Genomic DNA, 12,614 nt, shown 5'->3' on the forward strand with positions numbered 1-12,614 from the left:
CAGACTAGAATGTACAAATTATGTTTTTAAATGTAGGAAATAAAATTGAAAAGTCATTAGAAAAATACATAAATACACAAAATATAGATATCTGAAACATATTTACCTCAGCACAGTAATAAAATATTTGTACAAAATTCCCATTCCAGCATTCTGCCAAGAAAGGAGAAAAAACACTTGGGTTGTACAGTATTTTTTTTTTTTTCAGACTAATAGAGGTGGCGTGGGTTGTTCGATACGAAGATGATTGAAATCTTTTTTTTTTTTTTTTTTTGAGGCCTTATGCACTCATATAACCGGAGAGTACAAGATTATTGTTCTGAAAGTTATTTTGTAGCCTGAAATGTCCAGTACAGTACAAAACTACTGTAAATAAATATTTAAAATGCTTGAACGTAATGGAAATTTTCGCATTTCATCCATTTATGGTCATGGTCACTCGTCAGGAATTAATGTGCTTCCTAGTTCTAAATCTGTTGCCAAAGTCGAGCAACCTGACACGAGGAAAAAAAACTGTGATTGTACCAAAAATATACTCCAAAGAATTCAGTTTTATCTTCCTCAGAGCAACTGTTCTCTCTTTGCCAAAGCTTTATGTCCAGTAAACAGAACCATTGTCCATATTCAAGATGGCTTCCACGTAGGCACGTCTTTTGGAATTGTGTATATGTGACACGGAAATATGTTGGTTCCATTCTCTGCCCACATTGCACCATAGAGCCAAATCCCAGCCCACCTGTGTGGAGTTTGCATGTTCTCGCCGTGCCCGTGTGGGTTTTCTCCGGGCACTCCGGTGTCCTTCCTCCCGCGTCCCAAAAACATGCAACATTGATTGGACACTCTAAATTGCCCCTAGGTGGGATCGTGAGCGCGGCTGTTGTCTGTCTCCGTGTGCCCTGCGATTGGCTGGCGACCAGTTCAGGGTGTACCACGCCTCCTGCCTGTTGACAGCTGGGATTGGCTCCAGCACTCCCCGTGACCCTTGTGAGGATAAGCGTCTCAGAAAATGGATGGATGGATGGATGGATGGATAATAACAAATGAAGAATGCAACATTATCACTAGTTTTCTTTGCAGACTTTGTGTGGCGTTATTACAGTTAATACAGTGTTCCTACCAGTTATTCCTACCACTGCTGACTGGGGGAAAAATAAATAAATACAGTCGCAATTTTTACCTTATGGTTACAGAACAAAATGATGTTATGATTTAATACAACAATCCTAAAATCAAGTTTTAATTGTCATCGCAAAAAAAAAAAAAAAAACCCTTAACATATATTTAATTAATTGTCAAGCTTTGGGTTAAGAGATATTATTGTTCATGTTAGTTCCAATGAATTTGTATCCAGATATGTTGATTACAGCGAAGCATTTACATGCCAAAATACTTCCCGAGCGGAAATAACTGAATTTATTTTCCCCAATAACATTTGATATCCAAACTCCATTTTCCAGCAAAGCCATGAAAAGTACATTTCTACACATCCTGTAATCAGACGACAGACGTCAGATTCTATTTTACACACAACAGCTGCATTGATGTTCTCCCTCCCTGTTGCACCGATCTACAAACACCACAGTTGCACAAAACCCACAAAGCTCATTTGATTTATCATAATATGCTTTATCTGAAAAGTCTCTTATCACCAGATAAAGGGAGGGAAAGACAGGGCAATCCGTTCAGTTGTGAAGGCGGAATGGAGGCCGAAAGGAACTATCGCCATGCAAAGTGCACAAAGGAGTGAGTTTGGACTGAGACGAGAAAACGTGGGATGGGAGGAAAATGGAAAGAGTGGACCACGCGGGGATGCTGCTCCATGAGATGGACACGGGTTACCGGATCATTTCATTTCAACAAAGACATGGAGGAAAAAAAAATCAGACGATGGAATTTTTAGGAGATACGGTTTGTGTACAATGGTCAGTCAAAAAAAAAAAAAAAAATAATAATAATAATAATGAGCCCAATTTTTTCTTCTGGCGTGTTATTTATTGCAATATAAAGGCTACATGTGTATCGCAATGGTCATTGCTGCCTTTGAAAAGTAATTTTCCTTTCTTTCAACACCTGGTCCATCAATGAAAAATGTCATGTGTGCAAGCCTCGTGAAATTCAGTTGCCTGTACTTTTAATTTTTGTTCTTTTTTTTTTTTTTTTACAGAATGCTCAACTTGCTGGTCACCAGAGAAGTGCTGACTCCCCAACTCCTTCCTTTAAAGGCCCAACAAGGTGTTAATCTGATGACGCCAGAGTGGGTGAGTTTGGGCAAGGTTTTATAAAGGAACAGATAACTTGACGAGCTCCTTTCTCCGGTGGCTGCTCTTCTTTGCCTTTGCTCCTGGACATCCATTTTTGGACTGTACTAGAGCACATTGCAGCGTCCCCATACATTCCCCCCCCCCTTCCATAGCAAGAAATATACTCACACATCTCAGCTTCATAAAAAACAACAACAAAATGACATTTCCCAAATGGTTAACAGGAAGAGGACAGCAATTATTGATATTCTGAATACTCGTACATGTCTACTTCTATGTATGATCATCATGCACAAGTGCCACGGCCCATTTTGCCGCTAGAGACAAAGTGAGGAAGAATATTGAGCTGCTTTAATCCTTGTTGTATATTAAAAAAAAAAGAAACACTAAAAGCAACACGTGGGAAATGATGCAAGCAAGATCTTTGATTGATGAAAACTCAAAATACGAAGGACGATTGCTGCCTTAAATTTTGGGTAGGTGAGCCTTAGCGCGGACGGAGCAAGAAGCAGAAGAGACTGGTGCGGACGAAGGGGAGGGGTCAGGACAGAAGGACGGAGGGGGAAAAAAAGCAGGTGAAGGGGCAGAAAGAAGATGGCGGTGAGGCTGTCGCTTCTCGTCCCCACTGACACACTGCTGCGGTTAATCCAGATTAGAGTGTCTAAAGCAGGTCGGCTAAATCTGCGGGCCAGCCAGCAATACAGAGGCCGCTGTCAGGCCCAATCACTCACTCGGCTCACTCGGCTCACACGCACACGCACAGTCCGTTAATCTCTTCTGTGCAAACCAGGTGCCACCGGCAGCTCAGCATAGACTGGCACTGGTCAACCGCCCAACCCCCTCTTTCGAACTCCCGTTCTTATATGAGCAAACACGCGCTGTTGTCATCATTTTTGTGGCGTCGGAAGACCTCAAAATGGGCGCAAGTGGGTACCATCAGCAATCTTGACGAAAAACGAACCAAAGGTATAACAATCATTTCAGAAACTGAGTCGAAAGGGAAATTTCCAATGGAAATCCTTTGTGTAGGAACGGGCAGAAAACATCAAACGTTTTCTTCCTTCGGTTCCTTCACGTTTCTCTTTTGTGTTTCCATGTCTCTTTGTTTGTTTCTTTCTTGCATGAAAGGAAATATAATCACATAAAAAAGCTAAGCATCTGCCTCACAGTTTGGAGGTACAAATCTCAAAATGCAATTTTCACATGACAATTCAATGCATTAAGGCACACACACACACACAACAAAACTCCAAACCTTGCTGACCCCTTGTGAAAAGTGATTTGCCCCCTGAACCTGATAATGGTTTGTGCCACTTTTGGCAGCAATAACTGAAATCAAGTGTTTGACGAGAATCGGTGAGGAGTCTTTCCACGTCGCTCTGGAGGAATTTTGTCCCACTCTCCGCCATATTGGAGGGGTTTCTAGCATGGACTACCCGTGTAAGATCACAGAACAGCATCTGGATTGGATTTCAAGATGGATTTTGAGTTGGCCACTCCAAAATTCTAATTTTGCTTTTTATTTAGGCATTCAGAGGTGGAGCGTTTCCGATCATTGTCCTGCTGCGGGATCCAAGAGTGGTTGAGTTTGTTGGCATGAACTGTGGGCCTGACCTTCTCTAGGATTTTCTGGTACGCAGCAAAATTCCTCTTGCCATCGATCACAGCAAGTTGGCATGATGTTCTTTCTATCAAATGCTGTCCCATTTTTACGCCAGATGCAACTGGCCGCACACTTTCCGAAAAGTTGAATCCTTAACTCGAGGTCACCGAGGTGGTTCGAAAGCTTCGCGATGGCCCGGCCACAGGGTGGATGACATTCGCCCAGAGTTCCTAAAAGTTCTGGCTCTTGCGGGGTTATCCTGGTTGACACGCCTGTGCAGCATCACGTGGACATTGGTGACAGTGCCTCTGGATTGGCAGACTGGGGTAGTGGTGGTGCCCCTTTTTAAGAAGGGGGACCGTCGGGTGTGGTCCAACTGCAGGGGGATCACACTCCTCAGCCCTTCAGGTCGAGGATGAAATCCCCCCCAAGTGATTTAGCCATCCATCCATTTTCCAAACCGCTTATCCTCACAAGGGTTGCGGGAGTGCTGGAGCCTAACCCAGGTAACTCTGGGTGAAAGGCAGACAGTACCCAGAACTGGTCGTCAGTTAGTCGCGGGCCTCATATCACCACCATCATTGAGCTGGAATCGACCCCACACTGCCCGCGCCAAAGTCGGGCCTGTACCACGACACCGTCAGTGACTCCCCTCCCCAAGTGGAGGAGTTCAAATATCTTGGGTTCTTGTTCAAAAGTGAGGAACGAATGGAAACGGCGATCGACAGGCAGATCAGTGCAGAGTCGGCTGTGATGCAGACTTTGTTTCAGTCCGTTGTGGTGAAGAAGGAGCGAAGCCAAAAGGCAAAGCTCTCAATTTACTAATCAATCTACATTCCTACCCTCACCTGTGGTCATGACCGAAAGAACAAGATCCCAGATGAGCGGTCGAAATGAGTTTGGTCTGCAGGGTCTCCCTTCAAAGAATCTCAGTCATCCGGGAGGGGCTTAGAGTAGAGCATCGAGAGGAGCCAGATGAGGTGGCTGGGGCATCTGAACCGGATGCCTCCCAGACACCTCCCTGATGAGGTGTTCCAGGCATGTTCCACTGGGATGAGACCCCGAGGACGCCCCAGGAAACGCTGGAGAGACTACGTCTCTTGGCTTTTCTGGAAACGGCTGGGGGATCCCTTCGGAAGCGGCTGTGGAGACGGAAGTCTGGCCTTCCCTGCTCAACCTTCTGCCCCTGCTGCACAACATCGGATAAGCGGAAAAAAAATGAATGGATGGAAGTTTGTCCTCCTAATTCTGTCCTGAGTTTTAACTTTTGAATTCATTAAAAAAAGGAAGCATGACAAAGACATTTAAAAATCATGAACATTCATTGAGATTTAGCAACTGATGCATTTCCCTGAATTGAAAAGTATCGAAATTGGTGATACTGGTCCTGTATTTACGAAATATGCTGGATCGTATAACACGAGACCCAGACTGAGAGACCTGTTTGACATGCTTCAGGATGATAGGATGATAGTTGTTGGACTTGCACTAGCAGAAATGCATTGTGGCGTCAGAGAAAATTGAACAACAACAGATTCTTCTATCACGAGCAAAAGCGTCAGTGGCAAAAAAAAAAAAAAAAAATGACATCTGACAATATATTGTGGAAATAAGACTATGGTAGCCACAATTATGGCTCAATATCAATCATCTTCATTATCATTTACCCAAAACATGTTCACAAAGATTCGGTTGATTAAAAAACTGAATAAAACTATTTCATCAGAGAAGCTTACATATAATCTTAGGAATGCTGGTGCACTTCAATTGTGAATTTCCTCGGTTGATCCGACCAAACTTCATCATTGAGATTTCATCTATAACAGTAAAACTTCTGCTACAGTAATGCATCTTAATCCTGTTTAAAAAAAAATGTGACGCTTGGGACAAAAACCTTCCAGACATTTTGCTAAAAACTGCATCTACCGTTCGCTATATTTGATTGACTTGTACAGTATGTGCATGTGTGTACGTTTGAGTATAATGACTCAGGATTTGCACCGTGAGCTGAGGTGTGTCAGTGGGGAGGATGAGTGATTACCATGGACAGTAATCCTGCAGATGGATTAGCAGGTGGTGTGAGGAGGAGTTGGGGGGGGGGGGGGGGGGCGTCACCGGCGTCACCTCTGAACTACCACAATATGGAGCAGCAGCTCGTCGGGCTTCACCTCTGTCTGCTTTTGACCCCTGCAATGACTTGTCTACATGATGGTAGACAAGACATCTTAGCGTCTTCAGAGTCCTTCTTTTTCATGCAAGCTGTCTTTACCGTTATTATGTTATTGCCAGGAGGCATGGTGGCTCAGCTGGTAAAGCTTTGGCCTCACAGTTCTGAGGTCCCCAGTTCAATCCCGGACCCGCCTGTGTGGAGTTTGCATGTTCTCCCCGTGCCTACGTGAGTTTCCTCTGGGCACTCCGGTGTCCTTCCTCCCACATTCCAAAATCATGCAACATTAATTGAACACTCTAAATTGCCCCTATAGGTGTGATTGTGAGTGTGACTGTTGTCTGTCTCCACGTGCCTTGCGATTGGCTGGCAACCAGTTCAGGGTTTACCCCGCCTCCTGCCCGTTGACAGCTGGGATAGGCTCCAGCACTCCCCCGCGACCCTCGTGACGATAAGCGGTGAAGAAAATGGATGGATGGATGTTACTGCCATAAACCAGAGGGATCTGTGAGCTGAAGTGCCAGAATGAAGCAGCCATTTTTGCATTCATACAATTAAAGACAGCATAATAACTGGTCACGCTGCCCTTGTGAGGATATGCGGCTCCGAAAATGGTCAGATGGATAATACATGGTGTTATTTTCGCAATACGAATGCATTTGTGTCAGAACTAGTACTTGTCTTTTAAGTGTTACTATAATTGTATAAAAAAATGCCGCTTCAGGAGTAGTCATCATCAATTATGTACTTGTATCGTTGCTGGGCAAAAATTGTACAGACAACACAATATTTATGAACACGTCTTTACCGCGATGCACTTTTGTCTTTACTGTTATCAAATGTATTTCAATGGGTCACCAGAATTCGCTCTGTCAATAAGGAGTGCCGTCACTGTGAATAGTTACAATTTTAAACTTTTTGAGAGCAAGATTTTGAGTGTGGTGTTTCAGCCTGGGAGCCATTTACCCACACGATAAAAAAAATACAAATAAATATTTAGTATATATTGAAATATTTTTTACACTTGTTTTTACCATTCCTGATCATCCATCCATTCATTTTCCAAGCAGCTTATCCTCACAAGGGTCACGGGAGGGCTGGAGCCGACCGCAGCTAACTTTGGCCGAAAAGCACGCTGGACCCCGAACTGGTCGCCAGGCAGTCACAGGGAACGTATCGATGCAGGAATTGATCCCACGCTGACCACTCCAAAGTCAGACGTGCGTACCACTACACCATCAGTGCCATTTTGATCAAATTATATGAAAATGATCCATACGGTATACAGGGTGATTCAAAGTGTGATATGTACTGTTCAATTCAGTAATTTGGGAAAAGAGACCCCCCCCCCCCCCGCAATTGTTGCAGTGCCTTCTAATAATATTAAATGTAGTTTGTAGTAATAAAACCTCTCTCTTATGTATACTGCGATACCGTACAAACCCAATTCTATTGACATTGGGGTGTTGTGTTAAAGAAAAACAGAATGCTGATTTGCAAATCATGTTCAACCTATATTTAATTGAAGACACTACTGTACAAAGAAAATAATCATTAACTTGGAATTTCATGAGTACAACTTGTGTGTGTGTCCCCCCCCCCCCCCAAAAAAAAAAAAAAAAAAAGCAGGGACAGAGTCATGTTAACCACTGTGTTTCATCACCTTTTCTTTTAACAACATGCAATAAACATTTGTGGACTGAGGACACTAATTGTTGGAGGTGGAATTCTTTCCCATTCTTGTGTGATGTACAGCTTCAGCTGTTCAAGAGTTCGGGGTTGTCGGGACCAGAACACGGGACTGAACCCAAATGCACGACTCACGAGACTTAGGAGCACTTCGGGAAGCGTCTTTATTCAGTCCGACGTCAAAATACCAGCAGGCAGTCCACGTAGTAGAATCGGCAGGCGTAAGACACAGGTCAGGAGCGATGTACCCTCTAATTTTTTAGGCGTCTGAGCAAACTCACTCAGGCCGTGAGTGCCCCCTGTGGTCAAATGTCATCCAATGAAGTTATATGGCTCATTAAAAGGTTCAGATTACATTCCTATCGGAACATTTTTAAGATATCGAAACAGCATCCAGATATTATTTTGAAGTGACACATTTGGACCAACTGATGCGCATAAAGCAGACGGAGGCGTCGACCTGGACAAAGTGTACAACCATTGGACAAGTGAGAAGGGAAAAGGTCAAAAAATAAGGTAAATGTTAAGTTAGATTTTTGCATATTCTGGTGACAATTGATTGAGATGTTTTTTTATGGATGTTACTCATTGAATTCTATTAGGACCGGATAATTTGTGGGTAGCAGAAAAAGAGTAAAAGACTTTGGAAAATGCAAACGTTTTAATGTGAGCAAAATGTTATGCCTGAAAGGTTTGCATGTCTCTTTTCTTCCAAGGTGTGTGAGCATTTCTGATGTTGGTCACAGCGGTCCTTGGTGTGCTCAGGGAGCTTCTCTGTATGCTCAAATGTATGAAAAATTAGAGGGAACATTGGTCAGGAGCGAGGCGGGGTTTGGTACACGGGAGAGCAGGAGCCACCGGGCACCGAGCCACGAAGTGTCCCCGCCGTCCGCAATAGAAGCAGCGACCCTCCCCTTGGCGTCGTTTTCCTTCCTCGGGTGACATCGTCATCACCCCCACTTGCATGGATTCTTCCACATCAGCAGGGACCGGTTGAAAAGCAGCCGCTTTTCTGAGGCTCTGTCGGGCGTCCCACCGTTGTACGTTGTCCTGTTCTTGAAGTACGAGCCTCTGGTCGATCTTTAGGAGAGTCTAGGTCCGTCGACAGGTCCAACGGAACTAGTCGATCCTTGATCGCGGGTGCCAGTCCCTGGAAAAAAGTCTTGAGAAGGGCCTTATTGTACCGCTGCTGCACTTGACTGTCTACCTGATCCCCGACCTTGGAACGAATAAACACTTTTACCGAACTACCACTGCGTCTCTGGAGTCCTGCATTTGGGTCCTCCCTCCGTACCGATGGGTCGTGACGAACCCAGCTAACTCCGGCCTTGTAAAGGACTGAGCAATTCAGGGAGTACCCTTTGACGCCCAATCACGGCCCCCACCTCTTCCCAATGAGCCTGTTCTCCCCTGGGATGTTCCAAACTGGTGTTTGATGAGCATTCCCCAACTTTCGTAGTCTTTTTTGCCACCTGTTACAGCTTTTTTGAAAGTTAGGGTTAGGGCAGCCATACAAATCTAATTTCACGATTTGTTTGTAAAACATGTATTGGTTTGATCATTAAATATCTTGTCTTTATAGTGCTTTCAATTAAATATAAGTTGAACATGATTTGAAAATCATTGTGTTCTGCTTTTATTTATTGTCAAGACATCTCAAATTCAGTGGAATTTTTTTTTAAATGTTTTTTTTTTTTTTTTTCGTGTTAATTAGGATTGGTGGTACTTGGACAGCCAATTGTTTTTTAGGTGTTCCTTGGTTTGAGAACAACTGTTACGGACATGTCAGGAACGACTATTTACCTAAATATAAATAATCATCTTACTTGCGTATCATATAATGGAAACTCTCGCAGATGTGAATAACTGTAATTTATGTAAATACATGATTTTTTTTTTTAAATCATTGCATGCTCTTTTTTCCCCCTTCAGTGCTCCAAATTGTGAGCTACCTAATTAATTTGAATTGTTCCATTGACAATAAAGTTAGATTTTATTATTTTTTTACATTTACAGTAGTATACAGTACATTAATGGGAAAATTCAGTCTGTTTTCGTTCAGTTTCACATTCTTCGTCGGTCCTTCTGCCTTCACTGTTTTGTGTTGGGTCTTCACACACATTGTAAATTTCTTTCGGCTTGTCCCGTTATGGCTCGCCACATGGTAACATCTTATTGTTCCAGAAATTATTGTTAAGTCATATTCGACAAATGAATGCTTCCTCAAAACAGACTTTTTAAAGTTTTGTTTTTTGTTTTTGAAAATGAACTCAAAGGCCTGTATGTGAACGTTAATTAACAGGCCTACACACGTTGATGAGTGAAATCTTACTGACACCTGCTGGACAGATAAACATAGTTAAGCATCTCTGGCTGGAGACAGTTCAATAGAGAGCGGGGATGTCAAACATATGGCCCGCGGGCCGAACCAGGCACCTTAGATGATTTAATTTGGCCTGTCATAAATTCCCGAGTATGTCCAAAAAAAAAAAAAAAAAAAAAAGAAGGGCGTCTCTCGCTCATTTCTGTCAAAAGTTGTGATTTTTTTTTTTTTTTAAATAAATACATAACAAATGCTCCATACGGCCGCTAGAGGGTACTTAATGTGTAAAAGTGCTCAAATCGGGAACTGACACTTCGCAGGAAATATAAACATTCGCAAACTGTTGTGTTCAATGAAAAATAAACCGTCAATCTTGCTTCACCATTCAACCACTCCTCAACAAGTTATTGGTCAACACAACCTTCCCAATATGGCACTGTCAAAAGAAAAGAAAAGAAAAGAGAAGTGGACACAGAGTGCAGCGTTTTCCAGGAAAAGTGGACTGAGAAGTATTTTTTTCAGAGAAGTAAATGCAAAACCAGTGTGCTTAGTATGTAATCAGCAAGTTGCAGTCTTCGGTGCCAGACTATATTGCAGGGTCGTAACAGAGTTGTCACTCAATATTACGACAGCATAAGTGCGTTCAAGATGAAACTGTCACTGCATTTCTCCTGTTTCACAGCTGTGCGTACAAAGGCACCGGACCATCCCGATAATCCATCCATCCATCCATTTTCTTTGCCGCTTATCCTCACAAGGTTGGTGGGGAATGCTGAAGCCTATCCCAGCTGTCGACGGGCAGGAGGCGGGGTACACCCTGACCTGGTTGCCAGCCAATCGCAGGGCACATGGAGACAAACAGCCGCACACAATTTAGTGTCCAATTAAAGGGCTCCTATCATGAAATGGACGATTTTTAGTATGTTATTAATGAAAATCCCACAGCCAATATGGTCCCATGTGTTTTTTCACCACAAAACATGATTTTGACGTATACAGCTTTTTGTAACTCCCGCCATGAAAATCCTCTCGAGGGATTTGTTTTCGAGAAGAAGCAGGAAGTGACGTACAGAGCAGTAGCACACTCAAGCAGTCTCGTCTGTTCATACTAGTTTTACCTGCTGGAAGGTAGCTCGTTGTTCCTTCGTGTTAGCCAAAATGCCGGCTCGTTGCATTGCTGGACATTGCTTGAACACTCGGGAGAATGGATTTAGCCTTCATAAGTTTGCAAGAGACCCGGTTCTTCGTGAAAAATGGACCGCACGGGTGCAGAGGACGAGAGCTTCGTGGGTTCCAAATAACAGGTGGGCAGCAATGTGCCTCGGCTCGACGGTGTTCAACAAGTACTGCGGCGGCTTTGAACATCCCCCTAAAAGCAGCACTGGCTCGGCTCCATTATATGCCGCCACGGCACCGAAAATCAGCCACACTGGCTGAGACGCTGCGTTCGGCGGTCACTGCTTCTGCGAAGGCTTTGGGGACGGGGGCGGCTCTGAAGAACCCAGCTTAGAATGCCTCAGGCAGCCGCGTGCGCGCATCAAGCGTTGACGCGCCCCGGCTCGACTGTGTTGCTCAGTACTGCGGCGTTTTTTGAACACCCCCCTAAAGCGGGACGGCTCGCTCTGTCAAAAGCCATACCGGGCCGGCTCATCCGGGAAAGCTCATCTCCGCCGCGGAAGTGGATCGGACTGGGATGCGGTTTGGCCGTGATCGCATATCATCTGAATATGGCTCAAAACAATAGTGTAATATTGCCCCGAAGGCTCGAAACAATGGTGTAATATTGCCCCGGTAACGTCACCCGGTTGTGTGGCGTTCTCCTTTTCGAAAAGAGCTTCCGTGTCAGAAGGGGCGCGTTTGTCTCCCAGAGTTAGGGTGCAACCGCGTGTTTTGATTTGCGAAGGTCCGGGTGACGTCACGGACGGAGGATGCAGCCAATATGGCGACCACTCGGATATCGTAGAATGACACTTCTGCAACTTTGCGCATGGACGACGCGCTCTCCGCTCACATTTATTTTTTCGTATAGACATTGAAGTGAATAATGTTACATGTATTTTTCATTACAATATTTATTTTAGAATGTTTATAGGGATGACACTTGGCCTTTAATGTTGCATGTTTTTGGAATGTATGAGGAAACGAAGGGGGAGAACATGCAAACTCCACACAGGAGGGGCTGGGATCCATCCTCGGTCCTCAGAACTGTGAAGCCAACAGTTTACATTTTATATTTACAGTTTATATTTTCCAAATCATATTTGAAATTGACACATTTTTTCAATAAAATATCAATTCCTCCAGCCGACATTTATTTGTAAAGTATTCATTTGCTACAATAATGACAGGTCAAAATATTCAGTAATATGAATTAAATGTGCATGATACTTAATACTGAAGATGTATACAAGCATGTATGTTAAAAACTCCAATATTGTCTTTACAGGTTCTCCAGTCCCAAGCATTGTGAGAAAAGCCCCCTTTGGCCTCGGATGATTGCTGAACAAAGTGGGAAAATTGTTGCTGCACGTTGGGACTGCAAGGCTGGCCTGGGAGAAGCTTGTTCACGTG

This window comes from Syngnathoides biaculeatus, chromosome 18, assembly GCF_019802595.1.
Source record: "Syngnathoides biaculeatus isolate LvHL_M chromosome 18, ASM1980259v1, whole genome shotgun sequence".
Taxonomy (NCBI): domain Eukaryota; kingdom Metazoa; phylum Chordata; class Actinopteri; order Syngnathiformes; family Syngnathidae; genus Syngnathoides; species Syngnathoides biaculeatus.